This window comes from Canis aureus, chromosome 6 (assembly GCF_053574225.1).
Source record: "Canis aureus isolate CA01 chromosome 6, VMU_Caureus_v.1.0, whole genome shotgun sequence".
In the NCBI taxonomy this organism is placed as follows: domain Eukaryota; kingdom Metazoa; phylum Chordata; class Mammalia; order Carnivora; family Canidae; genus Canis; species Canis aureus.
This window is the reverse complement of record NC_135616.1, coordinates 23,257,612-23,276,857: the sequence shown is the minus strand read 5'-3', so window position 1 is coordinate 23,276,857 and position 19,246 is coordinate 23,257,612. Positions and strand designations below refer to the sequence as shown.

Genomic DNA, 19,246 nt, shown 5'->3' with positions numbered 1-19,246 from the left:
TTACTGTTATTAAAAGACGATCATCACCTAAACATTTCCTGGCATCTGGATATTAGAGCCCAGCAGGTGGGACCTAAATGTCCTGGTCCTTTGTGAGGCCAGTCTCTAAATGATTACACATATAAATAAAACACACATTGAACTTTGTTCAGTCCTTTACCAAATATTTCTTGAGAATTTGGAAGCAGGAAATTTATATTGCATTTTAATATAACTGCAATTAATTTTAATATAATTGTATTTATTTAAATACTACTACTAGTATTTAAATAACTCTGCTGTTTCCCACAGTTCCAAGCTCCACAGAAGCTCTCCTTCTCACTCCCTCCTCTCTCCTCTCTATTCTGTGTGCTGTCCCTAGGCCACCAAACTGGTTCTTCTCTTGACTCCCCAGTACCCACTTTGCCAAGCTCTTCCCACTCTCCCCATTGCCCGGATTTCTCCTCCATGGGTATCTCCACACCCTTGAAGAGCTAGGTTTTGGTTTCAGAAAGAGGAGCGGCTCCTGTGACTGTTCCAGGGAGAATGGAATGACCCTCAGGCAAGCATCAAGCTTCAATACATTATATGATAAATGATTATTATGTGTACCAGGCACTAACAATGAATGGAAGATGTCTCATCCTTTTTCTTCAAAGTTCATTAAAAGGCGACCACTGTTTGGGATCATTATATTTTTCAAGAACTTTGCCATCTGATTTCAACTGGATATCAATTTCAGTTGTTACGGGCTGAAATGACAGCAGGGTGCATGAGAAAGAATTTACATCTAACACTGGCTCCATATTACTGTCCTCTGTGCCACTGAATTATAAAATGTCATAGAATTATAAAATTATAAAATTCTTGTGGGATCTAATAATGAACTTTATTTGTGATGGAGACATTTCTTCATGACTAATCTGTTGTAGTCGATCTTGCTGATGATTTTGGAGGTTTATAAGCCTTGAAAATTACTTGGGAAACAGCATCAACTTACTTAGATAAAAATATACTTCTCTTCTTGCCTGTGCATACAGAATTTATGCTATATTTGCAAAATTGAACTATGGTATGAAATGCTGTATAATATGTTTTTATTATAAGAGGACAGACTGTTTGCTCTGCTCAGTCACTTACTGACAGAATTTACGTCTTGTCAGCAGATGATGTGAAATTGATAAAATGTGCTTCAATCATACAATCCAAATCAGCATAAGAGAGACTACTAGATTCCATCTGTTTTATTGCACAGATTACTCTGCCAAGAGGAAGCAAAGTAGTGAAGAAATTTGGGGGAGAATGCAGATCAGAAAATATTAATTCAAGGACATAGTGTGAAGGCTCTGTAGAGGGAGATGAGGGGGGACAGGTGTACAAAAGGGCAGAAAATAGAGCGAACACGCAAATTGGGAAATTTCTGTGGGCTAAAAGAAATAAATGAAGAAGAAGCAGAGGAGGCCACTACCCAAGGGAAAAAAAGACAGTATGTCCTACAGGGAGTTTGCATGGAATGGGGGTGCAGGCTTGAAAAGTAAAGGGAATGCTCTGAGTCGTCAGGCTGATCAAGAGGCAGCTAGGGTGACTGAGACATTGGAGCAGCACCCGGAAGCTGTTCTCGCTGGACCAGAGTGGGAGCCCCACAAGAACACAGAGCAAGTCCTATGCAGTGAGCTGAACTAAGCTATCAGCAACCCAGCCTTCTGAAGCAATGGCCAGTTTTAATTCCCATGCTCCATCAGCTTTTTCTTCCGTGAACATGTCCCTTTCCACTTCTGTAAGCAGACATACCCAATCCTGTAGCTCAATTTGCCCCCCAAAGAGTGGCAGATGGGGCACCTGGAATTATTTCTTGAGCAACAGATAGTGTTGATAAAGCATGGGCAGGAGAGGGTGAAGAGATTTTTATGTGATTTAGGGGGAGAAGTCAGTAAACTCCCAAGCTTTTAGGTCTAGTCATCTGCAGACTATCAATCTTCAGCCCAGTTCTGAGTCCCAAACCATTGTTGATTTGTATCCCTGGGGTGGGGATCAGTGATGGAGTGAGGGGTGAGGCGACACCTGGCGGAATTAGGAAAGGAGCTACAGATGCTGATGGGACAGAGAGGTGAATACAGGCTATAGCTGGGAGAGGATTGATCCCAATTTTTTGAAGATTAAGTATGGACTAGAGTTGGGATGCTCGAAAGTTCTGTACTTAGCATGGAGCAATTTTTTTAAAAAGTGATTTTATGTTTCAAGAGGAACCTTTGATTTGACAAAATGTATCCTTTGCCAAAATATCTTCAAGTGAAGTCACATTTTGGGGGCAAATCTTGTAGCGATTTTGAGAGGAATGGAAAGGGAAAAGACAGGCTCATTAGAAATATCCATGTGTGAAACGATTGGGTTGAACTGGAGATCCTGCAGATCGTGTGGTAATAATGTGTCTAAAAGATCATTAAAAATATGAGATGTGGAAACCAGATCTGGCAACTCCCCAGTGCTGGTCCAGGGCTCAGCTAGATCATTGAATAATACAGATTTTTGGGGTCTATACCAGAAATTCTGATTTAGAGGTCTGGAGAAGGGCGTCGCTGGTGGTCCTGATGGATCCTCAAGTTTAGAAGCCAGTCACCTGCAGTCAGAGATCTCCATTTTGGCTTCAGGTTAAAACCACCTGAACTTTAGATGAATGTTGCTGTTCAAATTCTACCCTATAGCATTTAAATCTGAATCTTTGGGAGGCACTCGGGCATGGGTATGTTAAAAAAAAATCTCTTAGGTGATTTTAATATATAACCAAGATTGAGAACCTTTGCTCTAGACCATACTGAGGTTGTTACACTTCAGACTTAATGCTCTCAGAGCCTAGGCAAGAGGCAAGGAGAAACATCCTCCACAAGAATCATCTGGCTAATGATAATCTACAGTAACTCTGGCATTTATTACTATTATTTTGAGGAAGAACATAAAACAGATTGGAAAAAATAGTAGTTGAATACCCAATTCAAAATATCAGGGTAGTGACATCTAGTGTTGGATATAGATGCTTAGGATTTCAATAATCTCCCCTCCCTGCCTTGGCCAGTATTATTTAAGGTAAAGCGCAAAGACATAAATTCCAGTAGTCTTTTAATCCAGTCTTCAGGACTATAAAGTAGATGGTTTGGTGATTGGAATGGGGGTGGTGGTGAGTGGAAGGATATATATATAAAATATAATTATTCTTCTTGTTTTCTAGTTAATTTGAAAAAAAATACAAAAAACAAAACAGATATAGGAATTAATTGAGGCTACAGAACACCATCAAATAATTATCCCCAAATAATTAACTGGTATGTTGAGTTGGAGCAGGTCTTCCGATACTCTGGTCTGATGCCAAATCTAGAGCTTTCTCATCCACTGCCCTGAGTGGAGGTGTGGGTACTCATCTCTGCAGGAAACAGAATCCCAGCCTGCCACACAGCCCAGGCACTGCAGACCAGAGCTTTTGGTTTCCAGGCCTGCCTCCAACAGCGGGTCTAGGGCTCTCCTTGCTGCATTCATTGCTGGCTGTTCATAGTTCATGGCTCACCAGTGAACTGAAGAAGAATTGGAGAACCTTCAGGAAGACAAAGAAAGAACCACACGTGAGCCCCTGATTTGCCCCCTGCAATTCCAAACAGGTAAGTCAGTCCTTGTTTTGAGGCAAGCAGGGAGTGAGAGGCAGGAGCAGAGGCTGGGAAACCTTCTTCAGTATCTTTGCTCCCTCTTTAAGGAAATAAGGGCAGCAAGAAAGTACATATTTCCCTTCTCCCAACTGTACTTTGATATTTTTCTGAGCCAAAGGTGTCACTTCTGCAAATTAATCTCCTTTATAGTTGAATGATGAGAAAATAATAAAAAAACTCTTTTTTTTTTTTTTTTTTTTTTTTTTGCGTTTTTCTGGACTCTGGAAAATCTGTTGCAAATAGTGGAATGCATATAGAGAGTATACAATATAAGGCCTTGATGGAAATGTATGCTGGGGGCACCTAGGTGGCTCAGTCGGTTAAGAGTCTGACTCTGGGGCAGCCTGGGTGGCACAGCGGTTTAGCGCCGCCTGCAGCCCAGGGCGTGATCCTGGAGATCCAGGATCGAGTCCCACGTCTGGCTCCCTGCATGGAGCCTGCTTCTCCCTCTGCCTGTGTCTCTGCCTCTCTCTTCTGCTCTGTATCTCTCATGAGTAAATAAAATAAAATAAAATCTTTTTTTTTAAAAAAAGAGTCTGACTATGGATTTTGGCTCAGGTCATGATTTCAGGGTGATGAGATGGAGCCTCATGTCAGGTCCCATCCTGGGCATGGAGCTTGATGAGATTCTCTCTCTCTCCATCCCTCTGCCCTGCCCACCCCCTGGCTCATCCGTGTGCCCTCTAAAAAAAAAAAAAACCCAAAACCCACCGCCCCTAAACCCAACTCTATTAAAGGTATATTTCCTATAATGGAGGGGGGAGGCAATTGAGAATCCAGGAGGGATCAGCACCATTTCAAGTAGCAGGTGGGCTCTCTATTACAGAAAAAGAATGAAGGCCACATAGAGATCACAACTTACAGGTAGAAGTTTTAAGCTTCCAATGGTCTTTATTTTTAACAGATTATTTGAGTTTGTTATCAACACAGATTCTCCATTTTTTTTAAAAACTTGTAATAGAGATAAGCCATAATGAAATAACTCAGATCTTAATTTTTTTATGCTGAAGAGCAGAACATTTTGCTAATTCTATAATCACATCAACAAATTAGTGTTTATTCAATTTGTTACAAAATTTGGGATCTCACTTGAGCAGCTGGCTGTCTTTCCTTGCCAAATTAATTGTAACAAATGTTCTAATTTCTTAGGTAAATGAATTCGAAAAAATCTTGGATTAAATAGGTCTGTGACTAAGAGGCAGCATTATTGGGTTACCCTGTGTCAGGTACCTGGGAAATCCCATTTGGGTCCCGGAGCTCTATTAACAAATGCCACTTTATAATGAGACCTTCTCTGGTCATCAGTAAGCTACTAAAATTAGCTAGATGAAGCAATTTGAGTATATGATCCCAGTTTGAATTTGAGGGCCGATGTCACATTTGATCAGTAAACATGGGACTGGATTTTCAGTTCCTATTTTTAAAGGATTAGAAGGTTAGGCACGTCCTGGCAGCTCAGGTCCTGAATGCCTGGCATGTCCACTTCTGATCATATTCAACTGTTCCTATAAATAAAGAAAGTCCAGTGGCCTTTCTGGGGCAGCCTATGGTAATATGACATGGCCATCATAGGTACTAACCTCACCCTTTGAAGAATCTGAACCTACCTATAAGCAAAATATAAGTAGATATCAAAAGTACTATTTAAAAAAAAAGATTCTATTTATTTGTTCATGAGAGACACACAGAGAGAGGTAGAGACATAGGCAGAGGGAGAAGCAGGCTTCCTGTGGGGAACCTGGTGCAGGACTCCATCCCAGGACCCTGAGTCAAGGGCAGATGCTCAACCACTGAACCACCCAGGTGCCCCCAAAGGGCTATTTTTAATAACAATGCTACAAATAAGGCTGTTTGTATCAGTAGTGAACAGAGTCTAAGACCCTTCTTTTGGGGCTAAAGGTACTAACAGTTTCAAATCTGCCTGTCCCAGGGCCTTCTAGCATGTGCTGCTCCGAGACAGTTCCTGCAAGCATGAGCTCTTCCATCTGAGTCCCAGGATTGAGGATATAAACCTTTTCCCAGGGAGGTCCTCGCATGCCTTCTGACCCAAGGCCTCATTGTGCCTTCCCTATGGAGCCACTCCTTCTAGAAAGCCTCAAGGCATATGAAAATGGAGCCTGACCATTTCTTTCCTGTTCTGGCCAGTAACTAGCTCTTTGAGATGAGAATGAATCACTAGCAATGCAACTATTCCATCAGGGGGACTTCTGAAGACTGCTGTCTAGGGGCAAATGGCAGTGTGGATAGGTGATCAAATCGCTATCTTCCCCGTGACCACTATCTATAGCACAGCTGACGCTAACTAAGTCCTCAACTGCAGACAATAAACCACGAAGAAGATCTTCCAGATGAGGTGCAATCTGAACTAAAATGGAAGAAGACTCCAGACAGTAAGTGGAGGTAATTCTGAAGTCCCAGCTAATTCCCTGAAGCTTAAGGGGCAAGGGCTGGATGCCTGGATAGGTTTTAGCTAAGATAGATAGGAACTCCCTTGAAGTTTTTTTTTTTCTTTCTTTTCTCTTCTTTTTAAATAAATTTTTTAGAATGACAGAAGTGGAGGGAAGGGAGGGGTGGAGGGAGAGGGAGAGAGATTCTCTGGCAGGTTCCACCCTGAGTGTGGAGCCTGATGTGGGGCTCCATTTCACAGCCCTGAGGTCATGAGCTGAGCTAAAACCAAAAGTCAGGAATTTAACCAACTGAGCCATTGAGGAGCTCGCTTTCTTTCTTTCTTTCTTTCTTTCTTTCTTTCTTTCTTTCTTTCTTCTTTCTTTCCTTCCTTCCTTCCTTCCTTCCTTCCTTCCTTCCTTCCTTCCTTCCTTTCTGTGGCACTAGAGTTTATTAAGCTCTGACTTTTACTATCTTAATACAGGCATCAGGACTTACCCATGGTGCTCTTCATATATCAGATTAAAAAAAATTTTTTTTTCCCCCTGAAGTTTTCCTCATGATGGACTGCGAAGAGTAAGAGAGCTGAAAGATAAACATTTTTTTCCAGTTTTATTGAGGTATAATTGACAAAATTATAATAGATTTAATGTATACACTGTTGAAAGGATTTGGAAAGTAAATTATCCATCAGACAGTGTTGGAAGTAAAAAGGGCTCCTCAGCCAAGCTAGGTCAGTCTTTTCCTTTAAACTAAGGGAACAGTCAGAAAGAAATGCCCAAAGGCTTTAGGAACACCAATCACGGTCAATAGCCCTCAGAGAAAGCTTGGAGTGAGCCTCTGCATGGGGCCAGATGGTGTGAGGAGAGAAGGAAACAGGGATTACTGATCTATATGACATCTGAGCAAACCCCCATAAGTTATCAGCACCCCTGGAACTCTTGGTGGTTCTCAAACTCTGTCACATGGGGAATCATCTGGAGAAATGGTTTAGAATACATGTTCCTGGCCCCCATCCCAAAGAGGATCTTCATCAATAGTGAAGCCCTACAAATATGCTCTTTTGTTGTTTAACTGAGCACCTACCAGCCACACCTGGGAAACACTTGGCTGTTTATTTATTAAAATAAGCAATATGTGGAAAGTTAATGAGATATTTGAGTAGGAGTGGCAGAAGAGATGAAGCTAGACAATTAGAGCCAATGGTCATCAAAGAACCAATTCTGGAGTCTAGAAAATGAACAATCCCAAAAGTATGTTTTAAAAGACAAGGAATGGGGACTTTGAGAGGTGAGATAATCTGTTCAAGGTCATAATGCTAGTAAGTATTGGGGCCAGAAGTCCAGCCAGATTCAGGAATCTGTTCTAACCACTGCAATAGTCTTTGCAATGCACTGTATTTGGAAGAGATCAATTAGAGTCTAACAAACCTGACCAAGAGAGAAGACATAATATTAATAATAAATATTAATATGGTAGCTCAGTTGGTTAAGCCTCTGCCTTAAGCTCAGGTCATGATCCCGGGGTCAGTCCTTCATCAGGGACTTTCTCCCTCTCCCTCTGCTGCTCTCCTTGCTTGTACTCTCTCATTCTGTCACATAAATAAGTAAAATCTTTTTTAAAAAAAGAATAAATATTAATGTACTTAATTGTGTGTCTCCTATGTGCCAGAATGATCAGGAACCCACTTGGGGATTCAGCCATGAAAATGAGGGACAAATTCCTCGCCTTTGTGAGTTTCATGTTCTAGTTGGAGAAGCAGAAAATAAGCAAATGAGCAAATGGAGGCACCTGGGGTGGCTCAGTCAGTTGGATGTCTGACTCTTGGTTTGGCTCAAGTGGTGATCTCTGGGTCCTGATCTCAAGGTCGTGGGCTCCAGCCCCAGATGGGGCTCCACACTCAGTGCGGAGTTCACTTGGGACTCTTCCCCTCTTTCTCCCCCTCTGCCCCATCCTGTGTGCTGCATGCATGCATTCTCTCTCTCAAGTAAATAAAATCTTGAAAAAAAAAAAAAAAGGAAAATAAGCAAGTGAACAAATAAATATACATTTCAGGCAAATATGTATTTTAGAGAAAAATAAAGAGAGTGAAGGGGTTGAATGGGAGGCTATTTTAAATTGGGTGCTCAGTTATGGTGTCTCTGAGGAGCGGACAAATGCAGCCATGGGGAGAGCCAAGCAAAGATCTTGGGAGGTGGATACTGGACAATAGGAACATGACTTCGGTGTTTTCCGGAAATACAATCAGGCTGGAGCAAAGGGGCAAGAGGAATAACATTAGAAAATGACCTCAGATAGGTAGCATTGTCTACACCACTCCAAATAATAGTCGCCATCTGACCTCAGCCGGCATCCTGTTACAGGACTGTGGCCACTCTTGCAAACAACGCATGCTAATTGCTCTGGGACCCTAGAGAGAACATCTGAAAATACACGAAGATTAGTTTTCATGGTTCTTGGGTGCAGTGCCTTTTAAGCATTAACCTGATTCTAAGATTTATTTATTTGGCTCATATATTGGTTGGTTACATTCCCAACGTTCTTTCTAACTCAGTTCAGGACAAATTTTCCCACAGCCATAGGGTTTATGTGGTAGTTTAGTTTTCCAGAATGACCCTTGAGTCCCATCTAGCACCTCTGTACTTAACTGTGGTATTAATGATAGTACATAACCGAGGTGACAGCATTATTTCTGTGAGGAAGTTAATTCTGGGTTCCACTGAGTGGGTCCAACTCACACACCCCCTCCCACTGTCCTGTATGGGAAAGAGATCCACTCTGGTGCTGCCACTTTATAGGGTTTCAGCAGCTGCAGCAGATTTCTAGGGTTCTTGTGACATCAGAGGGAGCTCTGAGCTGTTAAAGAGGGACCTGGTGACCCAAGGGTAGTGGGGAATCACACAAGAGTCCCCAGAATGATCAAGAAGGGGGCAGTTGTCCTCCACAGTGGGAGGAAATGGAAAGTAAAGGTGATGAGAATGTAGATGAGCGGCAGAGAAGATGGAATCACCAAAGTCCAGTGGAGAAGAGGGGGGAGATATCCAGTCAGCATGGCTCTGTTGCTTACCCTAAGGGGCACCATTGGCATGGGAGAGGTGCTCCTCACACAGAATTTAAAATTCGGGGGTGGGGTGGGGGTGGGTTGGGGAAATGAAGGGGTGTAGGGCAAAGTGGGGGCTGTTTTCAGCAGGACATTGGCGGAGGTGAACTCCTGAATGACACACCCACGTCTGGGTAAGAGATGCTTATATATCAGATATTTGTAAGTCAAAAACTGCCTTGAAAACTTTTGTATATATTACAAAGTTCTCCATAAATTACTATATATATGTGCATGCGCACGTGCGCACGCGCACACACACACAAACACACATATATATACACTAGGAGATAGAGTAGGATTATTTGGCTTCATGCTTTCTTCCAGACCAAGTTGTGTTAGGCCACGTGATAGTTTCTTTCCAGAAGTGCATTTTGGGCCCATCCTTCTGGTTTCATTGTGGACAAATGCAGAGAAAAGCAAGACTGGAGACAGGAAGAATAATTAGGAGGGGGCTGAAACAATGATGTTCAGGCCTGACGTAGGGCAGGAGGATTTGACAATATCTGGGCGGTGAAATTGGACCGACTTGAGACATTGGATCCGAAGGCAAGGAGGGAGAAGAGAATAGGATGCTTACTGGCTCCTGGTTAACTAAGCAGGTGATAGGGAACCCTGATGAACGAAGAGTTTTGGAGGAATGATGGTGAGTTCACTTCTAGACTTGTTGAATTTGATGCAATCAGGGAGGATCCAGGAAGCCCGGAGCTCAGTGGGGAGCCCAGAGGTGGAGCTAGTTTGAGCCAAGGGTCATCAGCACGCAGGTGAGACCACACCAGAGGAGTGCAAGGAACCAGTGCTGAGCATTTATAGAGGACACAACATCTAGGAAAGAGCCTTGAAGATGAGCAGCATTAACTGGTCACATAGAGAAAATCCAGTGACAGTTCATGGACTGGAAAACCAAAGAGTGTGTCTTCCACTGGGTTTACAAAGTACTAAACCTACCTGCTCCTGGCTACTTAAGACTGTTCCACAATGATTGTACCATGAGCATAAAATAAATTGCTTCTTCCTCTTTTAAACCCTTACTGCAATAGGTCCTTATGTAATAATTTGTAAAGAATTTAACATGGATCGAAACAGGATTCAATAAACTGTCTTTGGTGCCCTTTTAGAGAAGACTTTTACAAGTTATGAATATTTGCATTGACTTAAAGCTTTTTTTTATTGCCCAACAAACATTTTTAAGCCAATTTTATTGTTTTAATTAACCTTAGAAACATCATTAAACTTCTCATATTTTGAAATTGTCAATAATGAGGATGCCATCATTTTCTAACCAGAAAAAATTACATCTTTTTTTTTTAAAGAAATTAGTTGGAAGCAAATATGAAAAATACTAACAGTAACGGTGTGGCAGTGGAATGTGTGTTTGTTATATTATTAAAGTATATATTTAAATTTCGAAAAATCAGGAAGTTTAAAAAAGTGTTTATTTTCTGTTTTTCATTATTCAGCTCCAACCTGCAATAAGAATGTAGGGTTAGAAAAGTCCTGTTTGGGTACATTTTGTGTGTGCCCGAATGTAAAATCCAACACCATGATTATTACTTAATTCATTCATGCGTCAGAGGCTACACCCACAAATATAAATGAATAGTGAGTCTTCAATTTTATTTTCTGGTTTTCTATCTTTGACCAAAATCGAGTGATAAAGTATCAGTGTTTCATGAGTCACTGAAGATCTACTCTCCACTCTGTTTTCATATGTGTGAATCGTTTCTAAGAGATCTCAGTAGAGCTGTGGTTCATTCGGGTTCGGACTCTCCCCCCTGAAAGAGCCACTGCTGCCAGCTTGTGGCCAGGGGGAAGCCAGGCTTTTTCAGGCCTGTGGTGATGATGACTGAGGCTGGCTGGTGAGGGGTTCACGGCTGTCCTGTCAGGTTCTCAAAGTGGCCTCAAAGTGGTTCTCAAAGTGGCCTAGAGGGCAGAGAAATCACAAGCCCGTGAGCAATTCTGTGCCAACAGCTACCCAGGTTCCTGCAGCCCTTCTTTCAAAATATTATGTGCTATGCCTCTTTCTTTCAAGTGGGTTTGTTTTCATGGTCTATGGGACCAAATTTTTGAGTTACAGAAGGGTAGTGTTATTCACCAGAAACAGTCATTGGAAAAACCAAATGACCAATCCCTTCTATATCTATCCAGAGTTAACGTATGTGCATGAGTGCCTGCGTTACTACCCAACTTCCTCCCTCCTTTTATATGAGTACTAGCATCTGTACATCCTATTCTGCGTCTTGATATTTTTTCATTTAATATTATCTCAGGTAAAATTCAATGTAAGAATATAGAGAGCTTTCATGTTTAGGCTGCAAATTATTCTAGCTTTGGGTGTGCCATAATGTTTCAAGCAACACTTTGGTAAAGGACATTGAGTTGTTTCTGCACTACTGCAGGAACTTGTACGTGCATAATTTCACTTCTGCACTGATTACATCTGTAGGTTAAAAACAGGGATTGCCTCATGCAGTTATGGGGGCTGGTAAGTGTGAAATCTGTAAGGCAGGCTGGCAGGCTGGGGACTCAGGCAATGGCTGATGTTGCAGTTTCGAGTTTGAAATTCAAAGAGCAGGCTTGCAGCCTGGGAACTCAGGAAGGATTAAAAAAAATATATATGGCTAATTTGTTCATACATTCGCTTTTAATTCAGCCAACAAGCAGTTAATATGTTCCAGGCTCTATGCGAGGCATGGGGCACATAATGTCAACAAACACAGACTTGGGTCCCTTTCTTAAGGAGCTTTCATATTCTTTTGACACCTCAGTCACATTTCTGGTACTTGCTGTGTTTTCTCTTCCTGAACCCAGGAGACACTTGATTCTTCTCTCCTCATCCTCCTCCACCCTATTGACCCCAAATTGTTTCCCACTGCTCTACTCCTGCCTACAACCCTGTTTAGAACAGTTTAGGTGTGTGTCTCCTCCTCCCTCCTTTCTCTATCTCTCCATTTTTCATAGATGGACAGGGCTGCTGGCTGGGTTCTCCATTCAGAGGCCTCTGCAAACAGGAATGCAGTCCTCCAAGATCTGAGAACTGGAGTCCTAGAAGCCCCACCCCTTCCTCTGTCTCTATCTCACCCCCAGTCATCTAGCCCTGCAGATTTCCCCAGTGATCCTGTGAGATGAGACCCAAGTGGGCCTCCTGGGAAGGGTCCTTCAATGTTGAGAAAGTTAGATGCCCACCTTGGGCTCTCGTTATCCAGCTGGATAAGTCATACACTGAGGGGTCCTCCCGGTATAGTGAGTGCTATGCTGGCCTGGAGTGGGGCACCCTAAGATCAAAGTGAAATTGGATCTCTTGCCCTTCTGTTGTGGTCCTTCTCAGTCTCTGTGGTCCACAGTTGGTGCTTTAGCCTCACCCTTGGGTTCTGGGATTTTCACAATGGTGTCTTGCCTATGGGTAGTTGCTAGGTGCCCTTTTTGTGAGGGGGCCTAAAATCAAGACTGACCTGTATTGCCTCTTGATGACATCACTTTCCAGGAAGGATTCTTGTGTTACAATCTTGAAGCAGAATTCCTTCTACTCTGGGAAACCTCCATTTTTGGTCTTCAGATCTCAGCTGATTGAATGAATCCCACCCACGTTATCAAGGGCAATGTCTTCTACTTTGAGTCAACTGATTGTAGATGTTAATCATGTCTACAGAATACCTTCACTGCAACATCTAGTTGCATGTTTGACCAGATAACTGGGCGCTATAGCTTTGCCAAGTTAACACTTAAGATGTAAGCACCATGTCAAGTTATTCTCCACAGAGGCTGAATGGATTTACTCTCTTACCTAGAAGATTTGAGAGTGGCATGCCCAAGATAGCATTAGAGGATATCTATCAAAAAAGCCTTTTGAAAGAGGTTCTGGTTTGCTACTTAAACCACTTGGTGCTATCACACTCGTAATAGCTAAATGATATTGAGCTGATTTTTTTTTTCTCCTTTAAACTTTAAATTCCCTCTGAAAACAGTGTCTTTCCCAAAGAAATCTTTCCCTCAAGGACACCGCTTCCTCTGCAGGCTTCTCAAGGAGAGTGCTAAGTATCTCCCTTTGCTCTCCTTTGTGTCTTCCAGGTCATTTTACCTCTTCCCTAAACACCCACTCTTAAATTCCGTGTCACCAGGCTTTTCAGCTACTTCTCTTTAGTGCTGGTGTTCGTTCCCAACCCCCAGAACACATTCCCTCATTTCTCCGTGTTTTTTAGTTCCTGGATCACTGTTGTCTCTTCTGTTCTATTCAAGTCTATTTCTGTCTACCGATCTACACGTTAATATATACCTAGGTGAAGCTTTCACATTCTTCTCTGGTTGAACTAGATTTTTAAGGGTAAAGATCCAGACAAACAAGGCGGGCAAGGTCATTTTAACTGGATAAAGGAGCTTATATATAAAAGCAAGAATGTGAAATTAAGGTTTGCGCATAGGAAAACCACCTAGTGAGATTCTAGTAAGTAGGGGCAAGATTGTGACCAGGCATAATTATCATAATTTATTTAGACTTTTGAGTAGAAGGTGAGAGTCATGAAAGATTCTAAGGGTTGAGGTAACAATCTAACATTTGTGTTTATAAAGATAATGCTGATTGTAACGTAGAAGGTAGATGGGAGGACAGTGTTGCCAGAGTGTCTACCAGGCTAAAAAGGTGTTTATCTCTGGGTGGCATATTATTTCTTAGACGGTTTATTTGTTCATTGTGCCACATCCTGGACTTGGGAGACCGAGATAAATATTTCCTGGTTGGCATCGTCCCCAGCATCTCCTGGGCTAGAGTTAGTCTCACAGGTGAAACATCTGCAGGGTACCCAGAAGAAGCTAGGTAGTTGGAGTAAGGTGGCCCTGTGGGTCCTCTCCTTTAAACTGAGTTGGACTAGGGGAGAATTTCATTTTAATTTCTTTGAAGATAGGGGTTGAAAGCATATAATGTAGTGTCTAAGTGTGAAGTTTTGGAGCTGAAAAGCCTGGGTTTGAATACAAGTTTTGTTTCTTGCTGGCTATGTGATCTTGAGCAGCCACTGAGTCTCTCTGTACACCTGTTTCCTCATATAAAACATAAACATGGAAATAAAATTTGTACCTTTGCCACAGGCTTATCACTTAAAGCAGCACCTGGTATATACTAAATATTAATGAGCGCTGGTACTATTACCTTTGCTTATATTACTTTGTAGTAAGACAAACGCTTTGGGGAAAATCCTTTGTGTAGCACTTCAAACTCCCATTTGCAAAGCGTGAGTGAAAAAATCATTTTGGGGGGTTGCTACAAAAATTTAATAAAGAACAGATAGAATATAATGTTGCAATAAAATATAGTCAAATCACAGTTTGTATTAGCTTTGTTTTTTTTTTTAACTTCATCATACAGAGTAAAGTGTTTCATTTTTCTTTAAAGATTTTATTCATTTATTCATGAGAGACACACACAGTGAAAGAGAGAGGCAGAGACACAGGCAAAGGGAGAAGCAGGCTCCATGCAGGAAGCCCGACATGGAACTTGATCCCGGGACACCAGGATCACGCCCTGGGCTGAAGGCAGACACTCAACCGCTGAGCCACCCAGAGATCCCCTGTTTGTTTCATTTTCGAGTGGTGAGTGAGTGTGTGTGTCTGTGTGTGTGCTGCATCACTGGGTAAAAGGCATTTTTATTCTAGCTCACATTAAGAAACATTTGAAAATTCTGTTTCAAAAGAAGCAGTGAGGCTAAAAACCTGGAGACACTGTCAAAAATAGGAGACTCCCAGGATGCTGGGTGACTCAGTGGTTAAATGTCTGCCTTCGACTCAGGGTGTGATCCTGGGGTTCTGGGATCAAGTCCTGCATCAGGCTCCCCTTAGGGAGCCTGTTTCTCTCTCTGCCTTCCTCTCTGTGTCTCTCATGAATAAATAAATAAATAAGCTTAAAAAAACAAAACCCAAGAGACTCCCAACTTGTTTGAGCCTAGGAAAAAGAGGAAAATTCTTAATACATATGTCTACCATTTTGCTGTAGGACCTTCCCGGGATCCTTGACCTAGAAGCAGAATGTACTTCCCTATCTGCTCTCTAGGCACACCTGAATTTCCAAGAGTTGAACCAACTGAAAAGCAAGAATTATTTATTTTACAGCGGATTTGGGGGCTTTCAGGCTGAGTTTCTAAAAGTGCTCCCTCCTTTTCCTTCTGTCCCCGAGGTCTGACCTCTGGCTGGCCCGTGCACATGCTCTTTGTTACCTAGCAACTTTGACTGCCAAGCCTGAGCCCAGCTGATGACCAGTCAGCAGCATTATTCTTATTGTTACAACACTAGAGTAAAATCAGTGAGAAATTTTCCTCAAAAGAGAAAACACACTTACTATTTTGTTTCAATTCCAGTTTATGCTGAAGTAGGTGCAAGAACACATATTCTAGTTTAAATATTTTATTTTGGGAAGTGTATGTTTGCTACTGTAATATGGATCTGGAAAGGAGTCTGGAAGTAACTTGTGAGGCCATCTCATCTTTAACCCTTTCATTTCCATGTAACCCTTCTGTTTCTATATCAAATCAGCCAACACATAAGCTCATGGACTGTATTTTTATCAACTCGGATGTCTTCTTAAATGCAAGAGCCTGATGTTTTAAGCCTCAGTCAAAAGAGTTCCTTGGGGCACCTGGCTGGCTCAGTTGGAGGAGTGTGAGGCTCTTGATCTTGGGGTGGTGAGTTCGAGCCCCATATTGGGTGTAGAGATTGCTAAAAAAAATAAATAAATAAACTTAAAAGAATTCCTGGAGAAAATAATTTTTTAGGTTGCTTTTCCTGGACAAATATGGAAAATAATGCTTTAGGCTATTGTGCCTCAAGTTATTGGTATTCTCAATCTCACTACTATGAAAGAGTAAAAAAGGAAAGATGATACCAAATCTAAGTATTTAGTGCATTTTTCCATGCAATATGATGGTATTATATATTATTTAGGGATACCGTTCAAGTGTTTTAAAGGTTAATAGAGAACCTTACTTCCAAAATGATTTTAAATCCGGGTTTTTCTAAGAGGGTCAAATGTCTATAATAATAATTCATTCACCCAGCTACAATCTAATAAGGATGACTTGTTTAGTTATAAGAATATTAATTGAGGGATGCCTGGGTGGCTCATCGGTTGAGCGTCTGCCTTCGGCTCAGGGTGTGATCCCGGAGTCCCGGGATCGAGTCCCATATCAGGCTCCTTGCATGGAGCCTGCTTCTCCTGTCTTTGCCTCTCTCTCTGCCTCTCTCTGTGTCTCTCATGAATAAGCAAATAAAATCTTAAAAAAAAAAAAGAATATTAATTGAGTTCCAACATGATGTTGAGCATATGCTCTCCTCCTGTGCATCATATGCTGATTGAACATGGTATCAAGCCTTTCGTGTCTGAAGTGGGTACCTTTCAATCAACTGTCAGGATTCAGGAATATTATAACGTTCAGTATATTAATAGCTCATAGGAAAGATTAAACATGAGACATGTACTAAAATGGACAGATGGTGCTATAGCTCCTCTACTTGCTTCAGAAATTCACTTTACTAGCTGTATTTCTTAGAATTGAATGAATCTCTTCTGGTAGCATGCCAATGTTCTCTGTAATTGTGGATGTGTGATAACTTGGGGCACCTTCAAGGAATTGTTCTCAATAGCAAACAGCTTAAGGAGATGAGTTCAGAGGCTGCTCAGCTTCTGTCATCACCCCCTGGCATTCAGTTGGGCCCTGGTGGTCACCTCTCCCTTGGAACCTAAGAGCCTATGTATGTGATTTTTCCCCACTTCTCCTTCTCCAACACTAACCCGTCTCTGAACCTGTTCACCACAGTGCAGCCCTTGAGATCAGGTCAGGTGCAGAGCTACTCATTTATTTTATTGTGAAGAAATTCCAGAGTATGAACTCGGTGGTTGAGGTAAATTACAGGTACACTAGTATCTCATTACTCAGTGTAACAACAGTTTTGAGCATAAAACTTTCTTTCAGGCATTCTCTGTCATCGCTCTCATTACCAGTCTCAAAGCCAATTTCTGGACTATTTTGGTTCCATCACCCACTTCTGAACTCTCTCTCAGACCCCTAAGTACCTGGAGACTTGGGATCCTTTGAACTCTGGGTCCCAGGTCTGCTCCTTCAGTTTCCTAGTGACCTGGTGATCAAGAAAGCTGTGAGTCCATGAAGTGGTAATTGATTAGTTAACCATACTTTGGATGAAAAATTCTTAGAAGCTCTCTGTCTCAATTTCTTTCATTCTCTTTGTCTCTGTCTCTGTCTTATGTTGTTCCTATCTTCTTTCACTTATAGCCCTGAACAGTTGAATGAGCATTGTCATTGGAACTCAGAAGACATGAGTTTGGATTCTTAGTTTGCCATTTACTAGCAGGTCAGCCTGGGAAGTCTAAGTCTCTGAGCCTCAGTTTTCTTACTGACAGAATGAGGAGACTCTTTGCCTTTCTTGCTTTACAGGGTTATCATGAGGATCAAATAGCACAATGAAGGCAACAGTCATGTGTAACTTGGTATTTGCTGTAGGAGACTGTGATTTCATTTAAAAAGATTGTTCTAAAGGTGACAGAGATTTGGCTAAAAAATGAAACACTACCCAGAGGCAAGTGCATTAACTATGATCAATGGTTCCTAAATTTGAGTGAATATTAGAATTATGGAGTCAGTGGGGCAGCTGGGTGGCCTAGTTGATTGAATGTTCAACTCTTGATTTTCAGCTCAAGTCACTATCTCAGGGTCAGGAGATGGACCCTGCATTGGGCCCATACTCAGTGGGGAGTCTGCTTCTCTCTGTCTCTCCCTCTCTCTTTGCCCCTCCCCCCCCCACTCACGTTTTTCCTCTCTCCCTAAAATAAATAAATAAATAAATCTAAAAAAAGAAAGAATTATTGGAACCAGAAAAACAGTATATATTTTTAAGGATGTATTTATTTATTTGAAAGAGAGAGAGAGAGAGAAAGAGAGAGAGACACAGAGAGAGAGATAGAGATGGCAGGGGTGAGGGGTAAAGGGAGAGAGAGAGATTGAATCTCAAGCAGACTCCCCACTGAGTATGAAGAACAATGCAAGGCTCCATCTCACAACCCTGAAATAGTGACCTGAGCTGAAATCAAGAGTTGAACACTCAATCTACTGACCTACCCAGGCACTTCAATAGTATTTTTATAATAAGGCCACAGGTTTAGGATTTTCAGATACAATCCAAATTGCATGGCATATGGGACATACTTCCACTAGAACTTATTCATTGTTTACTTGAAACTGAAATTTAACTGAGAATTTTGTATTTTTACTTGCTAATACTGGCAATCCCACACAGGTGATTCTCATGAGCAGCTCTTTTAGAAACTACTGACCCAGATCCTGAGTGGGGCCTGCCATTACATGAGGGAAATGAGCTAACTACCTGTAAGGCAGGATTTAAGATGCTCCAGGAGATGATCCTATGAGAATAAGAAACCCTGCCTTACTATCTCCTCTAGGCTTGACATTTCACTCTTAGAATTTTATACATTATAAAGGTAAATATCCTAGGGAAGGGTAGAAACATTAGGTAATATCCATTATTTACATATTACTGTAGTTGAACAGTCTAAAAATAAGTTTTTGAGAGTGAATAAATAGGATATGAGGTTTTGATCTTTGTGGAAAGGGGAGGATAGTGGCCTGGCTTGTAGTTCCAGAGCTGGATGTAGGAGAGGCTAAGGACACACTTTGCCTACTCCCCAGGTCTGTCCTGGATCTGACTTGTTTTCTCAGTGATGTCCAGCCAGATGAGTGGCCTTTGCAGCCTCTCTCTGTTCAGGTGGATGAGAAATGGTAGGAATGGCCCTGGAGGATCAGTTACCTTTAGCCCTGCTTTGTACCAGTTCATGAATCATGACAGATGACAGAAAAACAGCCCAGATTTTCTTGTTCTAGGTCAGTGCTATCCAATAGAACTTTCTACAATAATGGAAATGTTCTGACCTGTCCATTACAGGACCCACAAACTACATGTTCCTACTGAACACTGGAAATGTTGCCAGTTCAACTAAACAACTGAAGTTTAAATTTTATTTTATTTTTATTAAAATTAAAATAGCTGCATGTGGCTTTTGGCTACCATATTGGACATG

General features: G+C 41.7%; 1 long non-coding RNA gene across 2 annotated transcripts in view; it reads right to left on the bottom strand.

Annotated features, from left to right (window-relative positions):
* Positions 1-3,076: 3,076 nt before the first annotated feature.
* The window catches only part of LOC144315605 (uncharacterized), a 41,629-nt gene continuing 25,459 nt past the window's right edge, over positions 3,077-19,246 (bottom strand). For both annotated transcript variants that reach the window (XR_013381328.1, XR_013381327.1), the window contains exon 4: positions 3,077-3,562. This is a non-coding gene — a long non-coding RNA (uncharacterized LOC144315605). The remainder of the gene's footprint in view (positions 3,563-19,246) is intronic.